This window comes from Patella vulgata, chromosome 2, assembly GCF_932274485.2.
Source record: "Patella vulgata chromosome 2, xgPatVulg1.2, whole genome shotgun sequence".
Taxonomy (NCBI): domain Eukaryota; kingdom Metazoa; phylum Mollusca; class Gastropoda; family Patellidae; genus Patella; species Patella vulgata.
The window spans coordinates 41,113,799-41,126,356 of NC_065880.2; the positions used below are offsets into that span (position 1 = coordinate 41,113,799).

Below are 12,558 nucleotides of genomic sequence, written 5' to 3' on the forward strand. Positions count from 1 at the left end.
TTCGCTTGCACGTAGGCTTCTTTAGCAGTGGGAGGAAACCGGAGGGCCCAGAGAAAAACCACGAGGTTGGACAGGCTACCCTACTCCTTGTCACATACAATCACACCAGTTAACTCAATGACAGACCTTATGATACAGCGTGCATGTGCTAACCATTCGCCCCCCCCCCTTTCATTACAATATAAGTAAGTTGAAGTCAAAACATATCAATCAATTCTCCATCAAAAGGACTTAGGTATAGTGAAGTGTATTTTAACAGAAAGTTAAACTGGATTGATTGTTTGAGACATAACCAGTCAGTTTAACTGAGACTAACAAATCATTTTCTAAGCTAACTTTGTTCAACACAATCATATACTATTACTTTCATAAATATCTGTAAGCTATGCAACTGGAAAATCAGGCCAGTCTCTAGCAGTGATCTATATTCCAAATAGCACTTCTTAGTGATTAATGCAATGATGTAGGCTACACTTGTGTTTTAATATAATATTTCAACAAACTTTCAATTCTTTTTTCATTTCAGCACCACATATATATCAGCTTAGTGCCATGACTACAGACCACCTTAGTGAAAATTATTATGTAATGGTAACAATAAAATTTTACTCTCTATTTTTCCTGAATCAACTTCAAAGACTTTAAAGGGCATTGGAAAAATAAACTTTTTAACCTTTTTTTTAAAAAATGAAATGAATCCTTAAACATTAAAATATCATTTGCATGTCTTGTTAAATCTTAATCAACATACAACAAAACAAAATCTTAAACTGATATAGATACATAGCAAACTGATTAGCTAAGTTCAAGAATTTATGTAATTTCCAACAAGGCGAATGATACAAATAGTATAGCTACAATGTGCGAACAAGTTTACAGAAAACCCATCTCAACCAATAAGAAAATATTTAGCATGAGGAGGTAAACGAAGCCATGTTGTAAAAGGTATTTACAAACACGAGATCTATGTAGACTGTTCATATTAAGATTGAAGGCAGGAAAACACTGGCTGACACCATGCACTTAATTATTTACCAAACACCCTAAAATACAATGGAGGTCTTTATGATGGCATCATGTGGGTAAACAGGCTTGTATCGCTATTGTTGCTGTGTCGATACGCCAGGCGAATCACAGATCAATACATAAACAAACACAGACCAATGCAAAGGATTTAGATGTTTATTTCTATGTCTGTGAGGGACAAAAACTTTGAGCCTTTCAATTCTTCTACTTCTGCAAGCTTTGACCATTTTAGCCAATAAAATTTCAGCTATTCTTTATCTCCTAATTCTTTCTCAAAACATTTCTTTAGATTTTGCTTGCTGAAACAATTTAACTGATTTTGTTAGATTTGTCTCCATTTCTCTTTTTTTACAACACATTTTTAACTAAACCACAGAGTTTGAAAAGGATGTGATCTCTTGACAGTTATGAGCCAGTATCTTTTGATATCTTCAGAAAACTTAAGTATTTAATTTGTCAAAATCACCCCACTGTTCATTCACTGTATAATGAAAAGCAAATAATTATTTTAATCTTTTCTACTCCAGTGAAGAAAGCTGAAAAGTTAGGGACACAAATACATCTTATTAGAATAGCCAGTTAGCTATCATTTAGAAGCGAAAGTCTTTTTCTTTCTAACACAATTAGAAAAAATTATCAAATAAAATTACTTAGACCATTATAGAGTTTTGCTATAGTCATTTTTCCTTATTGACTAATGATACACATCAAAATTGTATGGAATTATGGAGTCACAGGGCTCAAGTGTAATGGCACTAGTTCACTAACCACGATGTTGACTGAAAAAGCTTTCCAAGATTTTCCAATCTGGTTTCCCTTGTCATTTGTGTAGCAAGCATGGATGGCCTGAGAGGGAAAATAGACATTCATTTCGGTAGGGTCCTATGTATACCACTGGCAACACATTCAAGAACTCCTGATAGCTGGCAATTGAAACAAGAGCCTGAACAGTATTTCCCTCATAGCACACTTCCATCTTCATTATCCCAGTTGGTTTAGGAAAGTAAGATGTTAAACTCATTTCATTTTATTTCAAAATACTACAAATTCATCTGATTTAATCATCATTTTTTTTTATCCGAAATGACTATCTAGCCTGGATGACAAAGAATTCCAAAGACTGGAAGAATTATTTGTTTCAATCTAACAAACAGCAGACGTGAAATGTCCGCAACACATTGTACCTATACACACAGTAGTGTAGTATTTTTACAAACATACAACTGCAAATCAAAGGATCCATTGTTATAATCCGAAACATTATATTTGTAATTTAAAGAAGGTCAAATGACAGCAGCAAAGAGGTCAAGCACATCAATACGAACTTGGTTATGTCATGGACCTTGCGCTCGACCTGGAAGTTATAATATTTACAAACCTAAGATAAAAACAATTGTATTCCATCATTTATTTACCCATTTTATAAGATATTTGGACAATTTATTTATCGAACTAACAATCCACTTAAAAACCTGTTTCAAATTTCTATAAGATTTTTTTTTTCTTCTGAGAATTTAACCATTTCCAGACGGAGAAAATAACCCATGTCCCCATACTTATCTGAACCATCCATTTTATATTATCATCATATGTAAAAATGTCACAGAGGAGTTGAATACAAACTTATTGACATTGTTATTGAATATCTTTTAGTTAGAGCATTAAAGGGTACATGGCTCTATTCTTTGGAACCTTAAAATAGATGAAAATGGGTTTAAAAGCACATATTAATGTAATATGAATGTATATAAAGTGATTTATATCTTTTTTATTGTAATTTCTAATCAATTATGTTCCGCGAAATATGTGAACAGTCCAAATTGAGCAGCAGACGTTTACGCCTGCTTAGTCCAATCTATGCATTTTTTAAATTATTATTATTTTGACGTATGTGAATCAGCCATTACTAATTACTTCTGCATTGTCTTGTAGGATATGTTTTTGTTGTTTATTACAAATGACGCCCAAAACCATAGAAATACATGACTCGTATACTGATTTTAAAATATTCATTATGTTTCAAATATTGGATATTAGCACCATATATTTTCACAACACGATAACTATATCAATATTGATTGAAATGGAAAAATATTGAATTTTAGGTTTATAATTTCAAATTTTATGGAAAATATTGAGTAAGAGGTGTGCATGATTTGTATATGGAAAATATCAAAGTTCTCACCTCTTAATCCAGACTTGTATGTACTCAGATCGATTATTTAACATTTTAATTAAGAAAAGAAAATCTAAATATCAACTCTATCAATTAGATTTAGCAAAATGTAAAGATGACGGTGTACCATTTACATAGAAGCAGCGTAGATCGATGGAATTGCAGTTCATCATATATTTGTAAATACTTACTGGAATTTCACCATTTTTGATTGATATTCCTATTAGAGATTCAATTTTACAATATTTTAGCTTGCAAGGGATTCCTATATCACTCAAATCCCACTCAGAGAATTTAGAAACATTTTCCTAATATAGCCTTTTTTTAGATGGAAATATAATAAGACATTTATGCTTATGAAATTTTTCTAAATGGCACCAGCAATTCTCATGTTTGTCTGTTATAAAATACTTCAACTCAATATTAATTAATGGCTGTATTTTTTTCTATCTATATTCGTCAGTATGGCTGGACTAGAAATTCATGTGACATCATCTCCACAATGATCTCACATTTTCAATTTAAAATTGTATATCAAATTGATTAAAATTGGATCCTGTAATAAATTGGTAAGGACTTTCGCCTTAATTTTCATTACTTCCTTGCCTCCCTCCCATATTTGATAACCCCCATCTTTTTTATTACCACACAGGATGTTAAGTTAAATGTAAATTGTTACTAAAGTGAACAATAATTGCTTGAGCAGAACCATGGTTCACTAAATTTAATCTATCATAAAATAGTTATTTAATTAACCAAATATAATAGTATTCTTCCTCTTAATGCATCATTGACTCAATGACAATGGCAATTTTTTTTTATATATTTATAATATTTTTAGAGTTGTATTAGAAAATAAATTGCTGTTATAGTCTAACATATTAAAAACAAGATAATTTTATCTTCAAAATAGATTTTTAAAAATTATGGTGCGGGTCATGTATAATTTTAAACATATTACATAAAACTTAAAATAGGGGGGTAAAAATTGTTGCGTGTTTACTGGGAGGATTTAATATTCATCAATAACATGGTATCAATTTATTCTCTCCTTACTTGTGTCACAAATGTTGTTTTGTAAGAATGAAGAAAAAAGAATCTTGAATTGTTTGATATAGATATGAAAGTCTATTAAAATTCTAAAAGAAATACTGAATTCGAACTGTCACTTCTTTTTTACAGTCTCACAAATGTAACATATAACTGCTCTTTTTTACATTATCAAAATAGAAAAAAATCTACAAAAAAATGCCAGAACTTCAAATATTTAGACAAATTTCAATGCAGTATATAGATGTAAATGTATATATTCAGTATTGAAGAATGTCAAGAAGAAAACTATGGCTATTTTCTAGGGTTTCAAAACAAGTGTATATATGTTTGATCTGAGTTGGGTGACAATACCGTTAGACTAGAAGGCGACACCTGATAACATCATCTTTATCAGTTTATAAGATGAGTCCTGTTTCATTCATGAAGACAAGTTTCAAGAGTTGACCTGAATTGTTCGGTTCAAAACACTTTAACAGTAATGTTAAATAACCTCCCCTTTCAAACCTTACCATTCATCCCATACACGGTTGTAATGAGCCCATTGTAAAACCTTTTCTTTAGTAATGGGACCACGAAGAGTCGAACATCTGGAAGACAATGCTGTAATTCTATGTTTATTATCCCTATTAGCCTGTTCAATTTAACTCTTATTTTCAGATATTCAATTTTCAATAATTAGCCAATTGTTCAATTTATTACTGCTATTTTGATGATATTTGCCATAACGCTTGGTGTCATGACATCACATACTCATACAGAAAATAATCTTCATGAGAAAAGTTTGACACTATTTGTCCTCTACAATTATTAACATAACCAGCGAGATTATTGTGTTTTTCTATTATTCATAATTTTTGGCAACTCTTTAAATTACCATAATTTTATTCTAACAACAAAAATATTAAACTTGGCATTCCCTGGGTGCTTTTTACAGAACACAGCCTATTTTATCATCTTAATATTTTTTTAAAACTATATTATACAAGTATGGAGACATGCAATTATCTAATAAATCAACTCTTCAATTTATACCAATTTTTTTTCCTGTGTATTTTTAACTTTCTGGGTGGTTTTTAATTCTGTTTTTTGTATTTCATGTGAATTCTAGGTCCATTTTCTTACAAAATTTCTTAATGTATAAATTTGTACTGGTCTTTTTATGAATTCCGCTTCTTTTCAAACAGTAATAAACAAGTACATTAGTACAAAATAAAGGAACCTCAAATTGCATTCTTTCTTACATACAAATTCAATCTACATACAATTATATACAGATTTGACTAAATTACTTACACGATAAAATTTTCTATAATAATTCATTATAATTTTGTTTTTTAAAAAATTCTGAATTTTGATGCAGGTGCACAGAAAAGAGTGTGTAATTCAAGCGATCCAAAAGACGCCCTTTAATTCTTTATGTGAAAATAATAGTAGTAATACATTATAGTCAAGGCAACAGAACTAATTCAGTGAATTTAATTTTAATCCATTATGTTGCCGTGAAAAGGTCGTAAATGAGATTTTCTTATAAATATATTTATTCGGTCAGTCTTTCTTGTATTATTATATTTTCTATAACAAAACCCCTGCATAGCCCAATATATATATAAAGTAATATGACATCAGTGTACAACAATGGACCAGTGGTGGGTCCAAATGTACAAAAAAGTATCAAAGAAAATTATTCAAACCAAGTCTAAAAAATTATATTAAGTCAAGAAAAAAAGATGAATTTGTATAATATGACTCGTTTTATAACTAAAGTATAACATCTCTATTTCATACAGAATTATGCACACTGGTAACAGTAACTCTGATCAGATAGCATTCAAGTAATCATACATTAAATCAATATAGTTCTATAAGAAAAAATCCATTTTAACTTTATAGGACGAATCATATTTTCAATATTTCAAAAATAATACTGCATGAAACCTAATTTGATAAATCAAAGGTAATTTTACATCACCTCGAGAATGTTTTTTTTTTTTGCTGTTTGTGTCAAGTGTTATTTTAATTTAACAGGCTCTTTTTTCCCAATATATGGTTTGGATAAACTAATGAATCCCCCCTCCCCCCCAAAAAATAGGTTAACTAATAATATCATATTATATAATTGATATAGAGATAATAGAGATAAAGTTGGCTAGATAGAAACATTTATTAAAAATATCTGACCTGCTAGGTCAAATAATGATAGCGGGTCAAAGATGAAAAATTTTATATCTACAAAATCAAAAAAAATTTTTTTTTTTTTTATTAAAAGCCATATTGCTCCATATAAAGTTTGGTTAAAAGCTTGTCAAAATAAATTAAAATCTTTGAATGAAAACTTATATGACGCAAAGCAACATTAGTTTACTATGTGTCCTATGTAGCGTTAAATTTTCATAGTGCGATTGTAGGTGTCTGGATAGATATTTGGGAGCGATGAATGGAAATTTCAGGTCAGGTAGATATATAGTAAGTAAACATACACCTGTGTATTACTCATATTCTGATTCATACATTAAACAAATTTAATTGCTCGTTCAGCAAATAATACGAACATCACAATTTTTTCCCTTCTAATTTAAAGTCCAATAATTTGGTATTTAAGTAAAATTTTAAATACAGGTTAGGTTTCTTTTGTTAAATTTTGAATGAAGACAAAATTCCTAATGTTTGATTTATCGGTCTTGACTTGACTACGTTAGTTTATATTTTTCGTTTCAGGTATCGTCTTAACTTAAATGCCACACTTAAAGATTTTTTTATACCCTCTTGTTAACTTGCTATAGCAAAAAAAAAATATATATATATTTAACACTGATTTTTATTTACTTCTGTTAATAAATCATTTTTTTTTCTTTCTATTTACATAGAGAAAACCTGTAGGAAAAAAGCATTAGACAAAATGCAGGAAATAGCCATGTCATGAAATTTGTGGACTGTAAATGAAATAAATAGGATTGGGTTTAATTCTACAGATCTACCTGTATATAACTATACACTTTCCCAGACTATTTTCTAGTTGAAATAACAATAGTAAATTTTAGCTAACAATAATGTGAATAAATTGTGGTAGATTACACCTTTTCACTAAACAATATCCTGCAAACAATCCATACCATCATAATTCATACACAATCCCTGACACCCCAGACAGTTGACAATAATTTTCCCCTATTCTATTGTTGTCCCCAGCAGGAAATGCAACAATGCCTGTCTTGCAAAAAAGAAAACCCCTCAGCTTTACAATAATACCCCTATGACTTTTCGTCCAAAAACATTTAAGCATGCACCCTTTGTGTGTCATAGCCAATTCTATGTAATTTTCATATTCACATTTAATACTTGTGCATATCAACAAAATAATATAAGAAAATAAAACGTTCATTGGGCTTTGTCCAAATAACAATGCTAGCCTGCTGTTTTCGACTCCATGGATTGGCTTATGTGTAGGCATCTATTGATAATAAGAGATAATTACCTCAATTCTCCATTTCATTCTATATTTAATAACTTATAACTCAGTAACGATGGGCAATAATATCTCTATTGATCATTTTTATCTTCAATCATTAAATATATTGATTTCTATTATTATTGTCATTGGCAGTATTTGGATTTTATCTACTAAAATAAAGCTGGCTCTTTCACGTGTCATAATTTGACAGAACTCTAACATAACAGTAATTGCATGGGAATTTGTTTACAATCCAATTAAAAAAATATTTGTTCACACAATTGGGCAATTTGTTTCATGGGCTAACAAAACCCAATAGAATGTATAAGAACTGGAGGTTATTTCTTTCCAGCTTAACAGTCATATCCATATTACTGCAATTATTTTTTCATTAACCTTTTCAACTCAGAGCTCCTGAATGCTTCATGTAATGTTCCTTGTACCCTGGGGAAAGTAGGAATGCACCCTTAATTATTTTGTAGAAAATTTCAAATTACCTGAAACAAATGAAAAGGGTTAATTTCAATGAAACTTACCAAGTCGTTGTTCAAATATTACATCTTTTATTTCTCCGTTACTCCATTTAATCCTGAAACAAAAACACAAATTGTTTTAATATGTCTGTTCTATATTCAAAAGTACATTTTAATCTGAGCAGTGATTCAATTTGCTGCTTAAGGTCAGTAATAAGAAAATATCGGGGTTTTTTGGGTTTTTTTTTTTTTAGAAAAATCAAACCTATGAACATCATAAGTGGATCCCAAGAGGAAGTGGACGGGATATTGTAGTGCAGGTAACTAGGATCATCCCATCTTTTCAAAATTCATTTACCGACACAGGAAACAGTTCTATTATCTATGGAAAACAATCACTGTTTATCAACTAAAGCAGCTGAATATTCTTCCAGCTATAAAGGATCTTTAATATAGTTTACTAGTGGTACCACTAATGGCCTACTACAAAAGTTTTAAGGTTCTTTTACGAAAACTAGACAATGATTGACAACCCAAATATTTTCATTTTATAAGTAAATACACTTTAAACAATTTTTTTTCAAAACCAGGAACTCTCTCTCTTATCAAAAGATATAAAGAAAAACAATTAGCAATATATCTTTGATTCTATTTAAAAAGATGTAATCTATTTAACATGAATACTAAAATAAACAAACAACATCGTGGTCGGCATGTGCAGAGTTTTTGCAGGCGTCAATTTAAAACAGTACAACAAACCCTATCTTATATCTTTAATACAAAACTTTCATTGACTTATTGAAACCAAGCATATCATTTCCTAATTACTGAAAGAAAAGTTGTGCAAAGAAGATCACTCTTAACTTTATCAAAGATTTGGGTGTAATTCCAAAAGCATAAATTACATAATGTTTACAAATTTAAAACACTCCGACACATGCTGGCTACATTTTCTCAGTTCATATCTCATGTAATGATAATAAAAGTAAACAATATAAGCGCCATTCAGATCTTACACCAACATCCGTCTGCCCACTGCAGACATATTGTCAAACCAGCGATAACATTTTAATGAAAATATCACGCAGCTTCACACCTTTCTTGCACCAACTACCAATTTTTTACTCTTAAACGCTCAAAACGCAGTTAATTTCCCATGGTATAGATTAAGAAAATTCAAGTTAGAACTTCCCAAATTGTTTGAAATATTTGCTTCTTTCAATTGGCAAATAAAAAATGGATGTTGGTATTGTTGAAAAGAGCAATTATTGATTATTCATCTTTGCCCCAATACCAACATTTATCAAGTATGAAATCTGAATGAATGTCATTTTAGCACAATGATGACTACAAACTTGTCAAATCATTCCATGACAAGTTTATTTGGAAATTTTTGATAAATATAAAATTTCTGTGTCCTCTGTAATCAGAGATCTATTTCAACAACACTGATGATTCTGTGTTTAGTATGGGTTACTATAATAGTGGTGGATGTCATGCACAAGGCAGAGTAAGCTATTTGTTTCAAAACTACTTTGCATTGGGAAACACATTCCCATGCAGTTAAGTCCATGTACTACACAAATTTTGTCCTTTTTTTTGGACAATAAATTTAATTGCCCTCTAGGATCAAATATACAATATCTATTTTATGATTATGTAGGTTGCGAGGCAATGAAACACATTCCCACATATACCGTAGTCATCTGAGCAGTCTATAACAGTGGTCTCATTGTGGATCTTTGGTCAATTAAATGCAGAACCATAATTATACTATCATTATCAGAGCACTGACATCATAACTGAATACTAATTCTTAAAGTTTATTATTGGAAATAGTTGTAAATTTATTACAATAATCAAAATTCAGTACATTCAACCCGTCTTCATTAGCCCAGTCAGAACAGTAGGATGTTAATACCCATTTCATTTCATTTCTAAAGATCAAATCTGTTGCTGGAGTGTTCACATGATTCTACAAAGTGAAATATCTCTAGAAGTTAAGAACGGAAATCTTTTAAGATATTTTTTTTACCACAACAATATATATAAATTTCAAGATTCTACAAAGTGAGCCAGGGTAAAAACCCTTGAAATAATTAACAGGAATCGTAAAATTCTATAAAATTATTCACTGTTTTAAATCTGAAGTAAACACATAAATATCAGAAGAAAACTTCTGTCACTATAGCAGCATTCATAATATTTTATCAGGTTTAAAAGGACAATAATTCAGGCAGTAATTGACGAAACTGATAAAATTCAACAAATATTTTAATTTCATTAATCTGTCTACATTGTACAAATTATCAACAGATCTCATGACAAATTTTGATGTTAGAGCAAGTAAACACGGGTAATTATCATAAATTGTTGATATTCAACAGGATAAATTTACATAAATGTTCAGAAGCTCTTACATCTAAATGAATGCTAGAATATTCACAAAATTTCAAAAGATAGGTTGCCAGGCAACAAAACATACGCCCACAGCAGCTAAATCGTCCGGGCAGTCAACAAGAGTTGTCGCATATTTTTACTTTTTTCAGTAATGAAACATTTATAATACACTAAAATCTGATTAAGAGCAACAACTCAGAAAACCATTAGAATTTGTTAGGTATTTATAAAGTTCTGCCCCATGCTAACTTTTTGTATACAAAACTTTTAATACTGTATCATGAATTTAGCTGTTCCAAGTCATAAAAATTCATTGAAAATCAATATACTTGTTCGTCTCAAGATCATAAACTCTGTGTATCAATCTGAAGTCAATCGGATATTAACTTTGGCCTCTAGAGCGTCCACAAGATTTTTCAAAGTGATCAAGGGCCATAACTTTGGCAGTAATTATAAGAAATCTTTGAAAATCAATAGGATTCTTCGCCTCATGACCTCAAACACTGTTTATAAATTTAAAGTCAATCAGATATTAACTTTAGCCTTTAGAGCATCCACAAGGTTTTTTGAAGTGATCAAGGGCCATAACTCTGGCAGTAATTATCAGAAATCGCTGAAAATCAATAGGCTTCTTCGTCTCATGACCTTAAACACTGTGTATAAATTTAAAGTCAATCGGATATTAACTTTCGCCTCTAGAGCGTGCAAAAGATTTTTTGAAGTGATCAAGGGCCATAACTCTGGCAGTAATTATCAGAAATCGCTGAAAATCAATAGACTTCTTCGTCTCATGACCTTAAACACTGTGTATAAATTTAAAGTCAATCGGATATTAACTTTAGACTCTAGAGCGTCCACAAGATTTTTCAAAGTGATCAAGGGCCATAACTCTGGCAGTAATTATCGTAAATTGCTGAAAATCAATAGGATTCTTCGTCTCATGACCTTAAGCACTGTGTATAAATTTAAAGTCAATAGGATATTAACTTTGGCCTCTAGAGCGTCCACAAGATTTTTTTGAAGTGATCAAGAGCCATAACTCTGGCAGTAATTATCAGAAATCGCTGAAAATCAATAGGCTTCTTCGTCTCATGACCTTAAACACTGTGTATATTAATTTAAAGTCAATCGGATATTAACTTTGGCCTCTAGAGCGTCCACAAGATTTTTTGAAGTGATCAAGGGCCATAACTCTGGCAGTAATTATCGAAAATCGCTGAAAATCAATAGGCTTCTTCATCTCATGGCCTTAAACACTGTATGTAAATTTAAAGTCAATCGGATATTAACTTTAGCCTCTACAGCGTCCAAAAGCAATTGTGGACGCCGGACGGACGGACGGGGGCGACGACAATATACGACCACATTTCAATGTGGGCGTATAAAAATCGATTAGGCTTTTTTATTTCACTGATGTCAACAGATAAATTTATATAAATAAAGTTCTACAAACTGAAACAAGGGTCTTAACTCTGGAAGTAATTTACAAAAATTGTTAAAATTTGATATGATCTTTCGTCTCACTAATTCACATGTTTCAACCAGGTGAAACAAGGCCGACAAGGGTCATAACTCCAGACACAATTAACAGACATATCCAAAATTCAAAAGGCTTCTTCGTTTCACTAATTTAAATGATGCATATAAATTTCATACAGATCAGAGGATAAGGTTCAACAATGTGAAAGAAGGGCCATAACTCTATAACTAATTAATGGAAATTGCTTAAAGGATGCATATATCTTTCATACAGAACAGATGATAACTTTTGTTGTAAGAGCATTCACAGTGTTCGACAAAGTCAAACAAGGGGCATAACTCTAGCTATAATTAACGGAAATTGCTAAAATTTAGTAGCCTTCTTCGTTTCACTAATTTAAAGGATGCACATAAATTTCATACAGATCGCATTAAATATTTTGTCATTATAGAGGATTCACAAGGGGCAAAAATGTGAAACAAGGGCCATAACTCCAGTTGAA

General features: G+C 30.8%; 1 long non-coding RNA gene across 1 annotated transcript in view; it reads right to left on the reverse strand.

Moving 5' to 3' along the window:
- Nucleotides 1-12,558, reverse strand: part of LOC126811512 (uncharacterized) — a 90,754-nt gene that overhangs the window by 17,435 nt on the left and 60,761 nt on the right. The window contains exon 5 of the long non-coding RNA XR_007675616.2: nt 8,240-8,292. This is a non-coding gene — a long non-coding RNA (uncharacterized LOC126811512). The remainder of the gene's footprint in view (nt 1-8,239; nt 8,293-12,558) is intronic.